The sequence below is a fragment of the Pan troglodytes genome, chromosome 13, assembly GCF_028858775.2.
Source record: "Pan troglodytes isolate AG18354 chromosome 13, NHGRI_mPanTro3-v2.0_pri, whole genome shotgun sequence".
NCBI lineage: Eukaryota > Metazoa > Chordata > Mammalia > Primates > Hominidae > Pan > Pan troglodytes.
In genome coordinates this window covers 57,347,077-57,359,248 of record NC_072411.2, presented here as the reverse complement: position 1 = coordinate 57,359,248, position 12,172 = coordinate 57,347,077, and the positions used below count along the sequence as shown (strand labels likewise).

General features: G+C 34.1%; 1 non-coding gene across 1 annotated transcript; it reads right to left on the bottom strand.

The window, feature by feature from the left end:
• Positions 1-790: 790 nt before the first annotated feature.
• LOC112208431 (U6 spliceosomal RNA) lies at positions 791-896 on the bottom strand. The gene has a single exon (XR_002942916.1). It is a non-coding gene; the product is annotated as a U6 spliceosomal RNA (small nuclear RNA).
• Between the last annotated feature and the right edge of the window lie 11,276 nt (positions 897-12,172).

Sequence of the window (12,172 nt, the reverse complement as noted above, 5' to 3'; positions counted from 1 at the left end):
GGAAGGGGAACATCACACACTGGGGCCTGTTGTGGGGTGGGGGGAGGGGAGAGGGATAGCATTAGGCAATATACCTAATGTTAAATGACGAGTTAATGGGTGCAGCACATCAACATGGCACATGTATACATATGTAACAAACCTGCACATTGTGCACATGTACCCTAAAACTTAAAGTATAAAAAATAATAATAATAAAAAAAAGAATGTTGACTATTGTCCCCCACTTTCTTGTGACTTGTAGAGTTTCTGCTGAGAGATCTGCTGTTAGTCTGATGAACTTCCCTTTGTAGGTGACTTGGCCTTTCTCTGGATGCCCTTAACATTTTTTCCTTCATTTCAACCATGGAGAATCTGATGATTATGCGTCTTGGGGTTGATATCTTGTGTAGTATCTTAGTGATGTTCTTTGTATTTCCTGAATTTGAATGTTGGCCTGTCTTTCTAGGTTGCAGAAATTCTCCTGGGTAATATCTTTAAGTGTGTTTTCCAACTTGGTTCCATTCTCCCCATCTTTTTCAAGTACTCCAATCAATCGTAAGTTCAGTCATTTTACATAGTCCCATATTTCTCGGAGGTTTTATTTCTTCCTTTTCATTATTTTTTTCTCTAATCTTGTCTGCCTGACTTATTTCAGCAAGATGGGCTTCAAACTCTAACACTTTTTCTCCTGCTTGATCGATTCAGCTATTGATACTTGTGTATGCTTCACCAAGTTCTCATGCTGGTTTTTCAGCTCCCTGGGTCATTTAAGTTCCTCTCTAAACTGTTCATTCTAGTTAGAAGCTCCAGAAATATGGAACACTTCACGAATTTAAGTGTCATCCTTGTGCAGGGCCCATGCTAAGCTACTCAGTGTCGTTCCAATTTAGTATTTATGCTGCCAAAGCGAGCACCCCTTTCTTTTCTTCACTTTGTGTTTGATATTCTCTTTTTCTCTATTTCAAATGGGAGATCAGAAGTCATTCATTGAGACCATTTATCTTTTGCAATACAAATGTTAAGAGCTATTACTTTTTCTCTGAGTACCGTTTTAGCTACATCACATAAACGTTGCTTTTTAGTGTTTTTATTTCTCAGATCTAAATAGTTTGTATTCAATCTATTGATATATTTATTGAATGATAAATTATTTAAATTATTTAATTTTAAAACTTTTAAATTTCCAAATATTTAAGTATTTTATTTTGCAATTGACTTCTAATTTAATTAATACATTCAGATAAGAGAGTGATATTTTTCTTCTGACTGAAGACATTCTTTAATATTTCTTATAGTGTAAATCTGCTAGTGAGAAATTATTTCAGATTTCAGATGTCTGGAAATGTGTGTATTTTGTCTTCATTTTTGAAATGTATTTTCAGTGGTTATAAAATTTTAAATTGACAGATTGTTTTTTCTTTCAGAACTTTGAAGATATCTTCCCTTTGGGACAGTTAAAGTAGTGTGACAGGTACTAGGAAAATGGTGTGGGTAGCTTTTATTCAGGATTCTCAGGTTCCTGAGTTTGCTACCTTATTTTGGGGCATAGACATTCATTCTGTTAAATGTAACAGTGGGTAATATCCTGAAGCCAAATGTCATAGTGAGCTGCTCTTTTTCCTTTTTTGTAATATTGTATAGCCTGTGAAAATCTAAAGTTACTTCTGAATTTTCTCTGCAACTCTTTCTCACTCCACTTATGTTGGGCACCATCTTCATAAGACACATCAGTTTATTTAAGTAGTGTATCACTAGTTGAAACAGGAACGAAACTCTTTGAATGCTGACTGCTTAGTGTGAGTTGGAGAGGTGGAGCAGAGATGCTAAGCAATTAGAATGAATGCAGTATTATAATGCCCATGACAGTTAATTTTTAAAATATAATTTCAACTCTTATTTTCAATTCTGATGATACAGGTTCAGGTTTGTTAGATGGGTATATTGTGTGATACTGAAGTTTGGGGTACAAATAACCCCATCACTCAGGTAGTAAGCATAGTACCCAATAGGTAGTTTTTCAGAGTTTTGCCCCCTCCCTCCTCCTCGACTCAGGTAGCCCTCTGTCATTCCCATCTTTATGTCTATGTGTACCAAACACTTAGGTCCCACTTATAAGTGAGAAAATTTGGTATTTGGTTTTCTGTTCCTGCATTAATTTGCTTAGGATAATAGCCTCCACCTGTGTCCCATGTTGCTGCAAAATAAATTATGTCATTCTTCTTTATGGCTGCATAGTATTCTGTGGTGTATATGTACCAAATTTTCTTTATCCAATCCAATGTTGATGGGAATCTAAGTTGATTCCACATCCTTGCTATTGTGATTGTGAACATCTGTGATGAAAATACAGGTGGAATGATTTAGTTTCCTTTGGATATATACCCAGCAATGATACTGCTAGGTTGAATGATAATTCTATTTTTAGTGCTTTGAGAAATCTTCAAATTGCTTTCCACAGTGGCTGGAGTAATTTACATTCCACCAACAGTGTATAGGTATTCCCTTTCAATGCAGCCTTGCCAGCATCTATAATTGTTTGACTTTTTAGTAATAGCCATTCTGATTGGTGTGAGATGATATCTCATTGTGGTTTTAATTGCATTTCTCTGATGATTAGTGATGTTGAACATTTTTTTCACATGTCTGTTGGCCACTTATATATTTTCTCTTGAGAAATGTTTGTTCATGCCTTTTGCACACTTTTTAAAGGGCTTACTTGTTTTTTTGCTTGTTGAATTGTTTAAGTTTCTTACAGATTCTGGATGTTAGACCTTTATTGGATGCATAGTTTTCTTCCATTCTGTAGGTTGCCTGTTTACTCTGTATAGTTTCTCTTGCTGTGCAAGAGCTCTTGAGATTCATTAGGTCCCATTTGTCGATTTTGGTTTCTGTTGAAATTTCTTTTGAGAACTTAGTCATAAATTCCTTCCCAAAGCCAATGTCCAGAATGATATTTTCTAGGTTTTCTTCTAGGATTCTTATAGATTGAAGTCTTACATTTAAATCTTTAATCCATCTTGAGTTAATTTTTGTATAAAGTTAAAAGTGGAGATCCACTTTCATTCCTCTACATTTGACTAGCCAGCTATCCCAGAACCATTTAATGAATAGGAAATAATTTCCCCATTGCTCACTTTTTGTCAATTTTGTCAAAGATCAGATAGCTGTAGGTGTGTGGCTTTACTTCTGGGTTCTATATCTTATTCCATTGTTCTATGTGTCTACTTTTATATTAGTAAAGAAAAAACCTGTTTGGTTTACTGTAGCCTTATGATATAATTTGAAGTCAAGTAATATAATGGCTCTGGCTTTGTTATTTTTGCTTAGGATTACTTTGGCTATTTGAGCTCTTTTTTTTGTTTCCATGTGAATTTTAGAATAGTTTCTTCTAATTCTGTGAAAAATAATGTTGATATTTTGATAGAGATAGCATTAAATCTACAGATCGCTTCGGGTAGTATACTTATTTTCATGATATTGGTTCTTTCAGTCTATGAGGATGGCATGTTTTTCAATTTGTTTGTGTCATCTATGATTTCTTTCAGCAGTGTTTTGTAGTTCTACATGTAGGATCCTTCGCATCCTCAGTTAAATGTATTACTAGCTATTTTTTTCTGGCTGTTTTAAGTTGAATTGCATTCTTGATTTGGCTCCCAGCTTGACTGCTACTGGTACATAGCAACACTACTGATTTTTGTACATTGGTTTTATATCCTGAAACTTTACTGAAGTTGTTTATCAGCTCTAGGAGCCTTTTGGCAGAGTCTTTAAATTTTATATAGAATTATATCATGTCCATGACAGTCTTAATAGGTCTGTTTTTACTGTTTGTTCTGAAATTTAAGTATAGTTTGATTTGGTATAAATGGATCCATTTTCTCCTGCCTAAGTTGTGGGCTATAGTTTCAGTATTAGTGTTTTTTTTTCTTAAAATTTTTATTTCTAGTATACAGAAATTCTTAAAGTTCTCTCTAACAGCATTTTTATTAAATCTTAAAACATATTTTGTATGTTTTTAGGATAACAGTATTCATCATAACAGTTATTAAATAGTAAAGATATAAAATAGATATAAGAATATGAGTAAAATGATATTAAAAAAAAGAGAGAGAAACATTTCCCCACATTTGGCCACAGAACATTGTACAGGTATGGTACATTGTGAGTCTGGTGCAATGAATGTGGTAAGTTTAAGTCAGAGATGCCCAAGATTGGTAGAGATGTTCAAAAAGATTAACAAGGGCTTGTAAGAGAAGAATTGCAACCATGGAACTGGTGACCACTGGAAGAAATGACAGTAGTGCCCCCTAAAACATGGTGGTAATGTCCAGTGATGGCAAAGCCAGTTTTAGGAGCAGTGGGACCAGTAGAAGTAACAACGCAAATTAGAAGTGGTATTCAGTGACCACATCAGAGCAGGTGTGAGGTTGCTATGGGATGATGGTGCTTGGTGAATGGTATGTTGTGAGCAGAAGTGTCTGCACAGGTTGGTAAAAATGGTATTGTTGATAACAATCATGCCAGAAGCTGAATCATAAAATTGAATAAGTAGCATGAAACTATAAACAGCATGTACTGCCAGTGAAACTTTGTTCATAATGTGTGAAGCACTCTCTAACCAATTCCTACTAGCATGTAGGAAGACATACCAATAAAATGTTGATTGAAATGTATTTTTTTTCTGTAGAGCCGTAGCCCTCTATCAATTTATTAATGATTTTGAATTGATTACCTGAGTCCTGGCTCAGACCTAAATTGGAAGATTCCATTTCTTTCTCTAAAGTCACCAATCTAGCTCAGATAGGTTTATCAATTTTTCAATAACATATAAATATGCACTTCAAATTTATACATTTTCTTCCGTTTTCTTTTTTGTGAGACAGGATCTCACTCTGCCACCCAGGCTAGAGTGCAGTTGCACAATCATGGCTCATGGCAGACTCGACCTCCCTGCCTCAAGTGATCCTCCCGCCTCAGGCCCTACGGTAGCTGGGACTACAGGTACACATTACTGTGCCTAGCTAATTTTTTGTACTGTTTGTAGAGACAGTGTTTCACCATGTTGCCCAGGCTGGTCTCAAACTCCTGGGCTCAAGAAATTCATCTGCCTCGGCCTCCCAGAATGCTAGGATTACAGGTGTGAGCCACTGCACCCAATCCCACATATTTAATTTTCATCAAGGCAGTTAAATGTGTTCTCTAAATATGGCTGTAATAGATACAGATATAGGTGTGTGTGTGTACACATGTATATATATGGCTGTAGTTTCTTCAACTTTAAGGGAAAAAGTGATGTCTGGTACAATTGAATTCTCTAGGTAAGTGTAATGCTTTCTTGTTCATTTAGGAAAATATTTGGGCAAGAATTAGTTCAAGCCCAACAGATAAAGCTATGGGAGTGTAGCAAATATTACTATTCCACTGACATCTTCTCTCAATTCCTTTATCATTTTCTTACAGTCTGGTACCCAGTGTGTTTTCTGTCCCTACTGCTAGCATCTGCATCTCTTTTTGGAGGAATGCCCTCAGGCTTCTGGAACCCACTTTTCCTACACACTGAAAGCGTCAGAAGTCCTTGGAAATATATATCTTTTTGGGTGCAGTCGTTTTTATAACTAAAAGGTGCAGGAAAGTAAATTATTTGTCTCCTCTACCCCGCTGATGGGTAAAATGCTGAGCTATGAATTGTAGTCTTCAGAGCTTCCCTGAAGTTTGAGTCAGTTACTTTTTGCAACTTTGCTTGATTTAATACCGTAATCCAGGATTTCTCTCACACTTTCTGGCTCCCAGAGACCCCTTTGTCCAGTTCTTCTGGACAGAGTTTGGAGTTGTCTTATTGTTTCAGTCTTCTGTGATATTGTGTGGTTCCATGTACCTTGGCCAACTTTGGGATAAAATGACAAGAGAAAATGAAAGAAAAAATAATGAGTATTCACTTCACACTCTGGACAACACAGGTCCTATTTCCTGGTTTCTCTGGTCTCAGAAAATTATTTTCTCAGCATTTTGAGCACCTGATCGTTTTTGCTGTGGCGGTGCAATTCTGTAATTGGTTAGAACCAAATATAGCCAGCCTTGCTTAGAACCAATAAAGAAAAGGGAAAACAACAACAACAAAAAAGAAACAAAACACATAGATTCTCCTTTCAAACTTCCACAGGCACCAATGCTTTTTTTCCCCAATATTATAACTAGAAATACATGGTATCTCTGAGAGTTTTGCTGTCAGCTTTTACTGGACAGTTACTGGATTCAGCCCACCCTTGGGTCAAGACAGAGAGGGAAAGTTAGAATGGCCTCTGCCTCCTGAGAAAACTCATACTTACTAGAGTTTAGTACTAAATTTTTGACTTTAGTTCCCAATTTATCTGTTATGATTTTATTGTTTTATATGTTTTAGAGTACTCATATAATTTTAAAATATTTTGTCTACAGTTTCAGTTGTAATCACTGGGAGATGGAAGTTGTACTCACTCCATCTTGACCTAAATTTTCTTTATAGTTTTTATCTTTCTGCTGAAATTATTTAACAGCTCATGCCTTTTGTCCACCTTTCTAGATTTAAAAAATATGTTTTTGTGGGTATTTTAAATTCCTTGCTTGACAATTCTTACATCGGAGTCATCATTGAGTTTAGTTGTGTTAATTGCTTTCTCTCTTGCCTTTTTTGTGTGTCTTTTGATTATTTTTAAACTAAATGCCTGATATTGTGTAAAAAACAGTGCTTATGTCCAGAAGTAGGTGCTCCTCATATTGTCTCAGGCTGTTAGCCTATGTGTGTGTGTTGTGGGAGGGTTGAGTGAATCTAATTAGTAATTGAGTTGGATTGATATTTTTCTTTTTGCTATCATTACCTTCAGTCCACTGCAGGCTTCAGATTCCTCCAGTGGTGAACTGCTCTTACTTTGTGCTTAGCGTGGGACTTAGAGACTCTCTCAGAAGTAGTGAAGCATTTCCTGGGCCCAGGGAACAAGGTTTCTTGTTGTTCCTTCTCTCAGTGGCGTAAGCTTTGGCTTTATATGAAAAAGAAGTATCGAGGGAATGGGCAGTGTTTTATGTTTGTTCTAGAGTCAGTCAGACGTGTTCACTACAGGCATGTCTGTGCCACCTAGGGAAGCACTTTTCCTGCCTTGTTTTTAGCACCTGAAAGTGGCCTGTGGAAAATAACTTTTGAGTGGATGTGAACTCCACTCCGCTTTTATTTATTCTTAACTAGTAACTTCCTTTTGTGCTTCATCAAAGGTGAAATGGTTTCTGTGTCCCATCTCTATTTGGAGGGACGTTTCACTCTTTGGAATCCAGTTCACTTAGGTTCTTGTAGCTTCAGATCTCCAATGTTTCCAAAAAGAATTAGGATTTTGTAAATTAAATGGTTTTTTTCTTATTGCTATAATTTTGTTTTCAGCTTCCAACATCTAATGTAGAAGGAGAACTCTAATTTTTATTTGAAAATATTACCTTTTGCTGCAGTGAAGAGAATCGATTTTAGTGAGGCAAGTGTAGATTGGAAAAATTAACTTGGAGGCCTATTATTTTGGATTTACGTTATAAGATGCTATTTTTGAAGGTCTATATATCATAGGAGAGTCAACAAGATAGATATTTACTTTTAACATTTTTAGATTAAATATTATTCTCCAATAATTAAGAACCATAGTATTGGGGAAACAGATTTAACTTCTCTTCTTGATCTATCATCATAAATTTTTTGTTTCTATCTCTCGATTCAAAATGCCTTTCTTCCTCCTAGTTCATGAATAAATCCTAGCTAACAGGAAGGGAGAAGGACCAGAGGGAATGTAAATACCTTTCATTTTAAAGACCCAACCCAAAAGTTAGATCTGTTCCTTCTTGCATCTTGGTAGATAGAATTGATTTATGCGACCATACTTTGCTGCAAAGGATACAGAACATTATAGTTTTTAACTGGGAACCAAATACCCTGGAAACTTAATACAGACATAAGACAGAATGGATGCAAGCAGGACACCTTATTAGTCATCACCATGGTCTGTCTTTTCCTGACTAAATATCCATACTCACCCTTTATTCCCCACATGAAAGGTATTCACAAATTGTGAAAGGAGAAAACATCAGACGAAAGGTATTCACAAATTATGAAAGGAGAAAATATCAGTGTTCCATATAATGTTTGCATTTAGTTCCAAGTCCAAGATGTATTTTCTCATGACCAAGCGACCAATAAACTAAAAAAAAAGTTATATGTAGTCTTGAGTCAACTCAATATATAATGATGCAGTAAGAAACATGACAAACTGTATTTTATATTCTAGTTCAGAAAGGTAAGAATAGAATACATACAGTTGTCACAGTTACATGTCAATGTTAAAAATCTGCTGTTCAGAAACTCCAGAGACTTTCAGACTTGAGAGCAGGATACATTTTTTAGACAGAAAAAATAAAAGCTTTTCTTTTTTATTATGCCTCATGGCCCCCATGCTCTCACAATAAAATTTGCTGTCAGGGAGAAACTCTCTCGTGTATTATCCTCTGTGACCAATATCTGTAGTGGCATCATGCAGTATGCTGTTAGTGTCCACACACTTTTGATGACTGTTTCTGCTACTGTGGGCTTGGAGATCCAGGGCTGCCTTTAAGAGTCAAATAGATATGGGCTTTGACAGGTCAAACTGATGATTTTTTTGGCAACAGAATTTTTCCAAAATCTTATTGGACTTTCACTCTGTATGCTTCCACTCCTTTTCATGTGATAGTAACCACATCAAAAAAGCTTATCTTCACATAGTTCTTAACTCCAAGGATTACACTTTTCAATTTACTGGTCTGTGTATAGCCCATTCACCTTAACTTCCAGTTAATGATACTTACCTTATGGGTATTGTAAACAACAGATTTGTGGGAAGGTAACACCTCTAAACTAAGAATAGATATTGGGGATGTTGGAATTTAAAAGGCTTTATCACAGATACCTTTGCAGTAGCTGAGGTGAGAGAGGATGGGGTTTAGAAAAAGTTGGTAGTAGGTGAAATTGAAAGAAGAGGCAAGATTTGATATGTATTTTGGAGGTAAGGTAGATAAAATAGGCTACTGGGTTATATATTGAAACACAGAGAAAGATAAATTCACAGAAGATGTCTAGGGTTTTGACCAAAACAATTTGTTTGATTGTGACACTATTGATAAAAAAAAGAATGTTTGAGAAAAAGAAATATGTACAATGAGAACCAATGTTATTCTGGAAAATTTCTACTTAGTCCTTGGGTTTTACCACTGTATTCTTTATAAACTTGTTTAACCATACTTTTATTCTTTCTGTTGCACCTTCTGAATGCATAATTAATTCTAATATGCTATGCTATTTTTTGGACAATAGAGTCAAGTTTAAGGTATGATGTGCTTTCATCATTTTTTTTTCAGATTTGAAGTTGAGCTCTTCCTTTTTGTATTTTCTACTCTCATGTGCCAAACACTCACTTCTTGCCTGTGTGGTGATATGAATTTTAAAAGGCCCCTCATTCTGCTATAATCAGCAAGCTAAAACATCCTTTATATGCACAGAATAATTTTGCTTTTTTAATTCCAAAAATGCATGCATGGCATTTAATGATGGCACTGAGAAAAGTCATCAGTAGATACGTATAAAATATACTCAGTGTTTTTAGCAGAAATAAGTGAGAACTCATCATTTAGGGACACTATTCTAAGATCCACCATGGCAGAGTCATTAAAGAATCAGGTATGACATGAAAAAAATGAAGTCTGACTTCATCCCTTGAGAGGTGATCATCTAATCTTCTGTTCTCTTCTAACTTTCCTTCCTGCATTCCAGAAAAACACAAGAAATCTTCGGGAATCTTTTATAAAAATACAGATTAAATTAATCATACAGTCATTAAACAACAGGTGAAAATACCCTTTATAAAAGATTGGTAAGGTATTTTATATTATTTCATCAAGATCCTTAACAGTGTTTAACAATTAGAACATAAACAATCACTAATTGTGCACAATACACTGCAGCAAAATAAGAGACTGGTTATAGCTCTATTTTTTAAACATTTTTTCTTTAATGACTTCAAATGGTACTGAAAACTTTTTTTATAAGTGAATATTACTTCTTCTATCAAATAGTAAAATAAATGGCCTATAAAGAGAACCAAAAAGAATAAAAGGAAAGTTACAGAATACGGGAAGAGTTGCTTGTGTCAGTTTAGATTTTGAACTACAGAGTTCCCAGCCTAAGGCTTTATAAAATGGCTTTAGACACTGGGCTATTAAAAAATGTGTTTTCCCTAGAGTAATAGCTATGATGTTCATCTTATCTACTAAATAATTCTAAGAATGATTATTTTGGTATTTTCATGAAGCACTTTGCATTTTTTCTTGGTTTATCCTTAGGAGTAATAATTCTCCTTACCACAGTAGGATTTTCCTTTATAGTTGCTTATACTTCTCTCTTCAGATAGTTCCTTAAAAACAGTCTAATAACTAATATTCTTGTTTGCTTTGTCTAGTCTTCCCTTACACATACTTCAAGCCCCAAATCATAGCTTAAAGACAAGACTTTTTTCATCTTTATGCTCTTAGACCTTATAATTTCTGTCACAGAATTTGTCACCATGTTATAAGTATCTTTTGACAAGATCATTTGGTTAATTTATCTTTGTATTTTTCATCTTGTCCTCTCCCACCCACTATTTTCTAACATGTATCCTGTGACATGGACCTGTGTAACAATACGATTGGTTGTTGAAATAATAAATGTTATTTAGCCTGAGTATTTGATGTCCTCAATATCTTTCAAATACTATCTACTATTACATTTATATTTTCATTCATTCGAATGCTTTTTTATGTGAAAATATAGAACAATGTATTTTCATTTAATTATTTTATTGATGCTTTTTTCTCTTTCTCTCTACTAATACCTTTCAAACTTATCTTAATTAGTTAAGAGATCCCTTGATCTCTTAAATAAAACATGATTTCTCCCTACCTGATAAAATGCTTGTCACACTTTCTATTTGATTTATATAAAAGTAATGTTAATTGCAGCAGTATTCACAATTGCAAAGACATGAGTTTACCTAGGTAACAAATCTGCACTTGTACCTCTGAACTTAAAATAAAAGTCAAAAAATAAGTAATTGTATATCTTTCTTATACTTCATGTTGGACTCTAAACTGCTTAAGGCTTGGGACAATTTATTAATGATTCCTTTATCCCTTTATTGCCTAACTCTGCATGTTTCACATGGCAGGAATTTAGTAGAACTAAACTGAATTTTGCTGAATTAAATTAGCTAAGTATGCCCTGTACTGAAATACTGTTACATAGTACAAATTAAAATGTGAGGTAAGAAGATGTTAAGATCTAAGAAGCAATATCAAGCAGTAAAATCTGGTGAGTTTGAATTTAAATATTCAACTCAATATATATTCATTTCTAAATGAATAAAAGATGTTCTGCTCAATGTTGAAAGGCAGTACTTCCCAAATTATCTATAATGATGGACTAGGCTATTTAAACTCCAATTTATTGTAGAGTAATTCTTTCGAAACACAGTAAAATGGATTAAAAGACAATAAAATGTAAAAGCCAAATTATATGAAATGCAAGTCTAAATTGTATTAGTAGTTACAACAGATACAATATTTTAATTAAGTAAAAACAAAGACATCATATATAGGCAAGTACAAGAGTTGTAAAACTGTGGCTACTATGTGCTGAAAACCTGTGTATAGGTGATTAGCATAGTTAATTTTATATTGTAACTTTTTTGTTCCACACATATAAATAAATGAGTGATATAGCAATTGCTCAAATTAAATGCTTATGTAAGACACTTTGAATAAATACTGCTTATATCAATATTTAATTTTTTTGTATCAAATGAGATTTTTTGTTGCTGTATTTAATTTATCTAATCTAAATTACATAAATAGCAGTGCTACATGTGTTGCAAATATACATAAATAAACTGGTTTTTCATTTCATTTTAATGAAAAAGAAACCCATCTCACAAAATTATGTTGTAAAGACTTAAAGAGATTTTAATGCAATTCCATGAACCTCATAATGTTGGGTTTTGTTTTTCTACAAAATGAAGCAAGGGGACTTCATTTTGAAATGATTGAATTCACTTTCAATCCTTCATTAGAAGCCAATTCAGTAATTTAATTTTAATATTACAGTTTAATTTAAAAT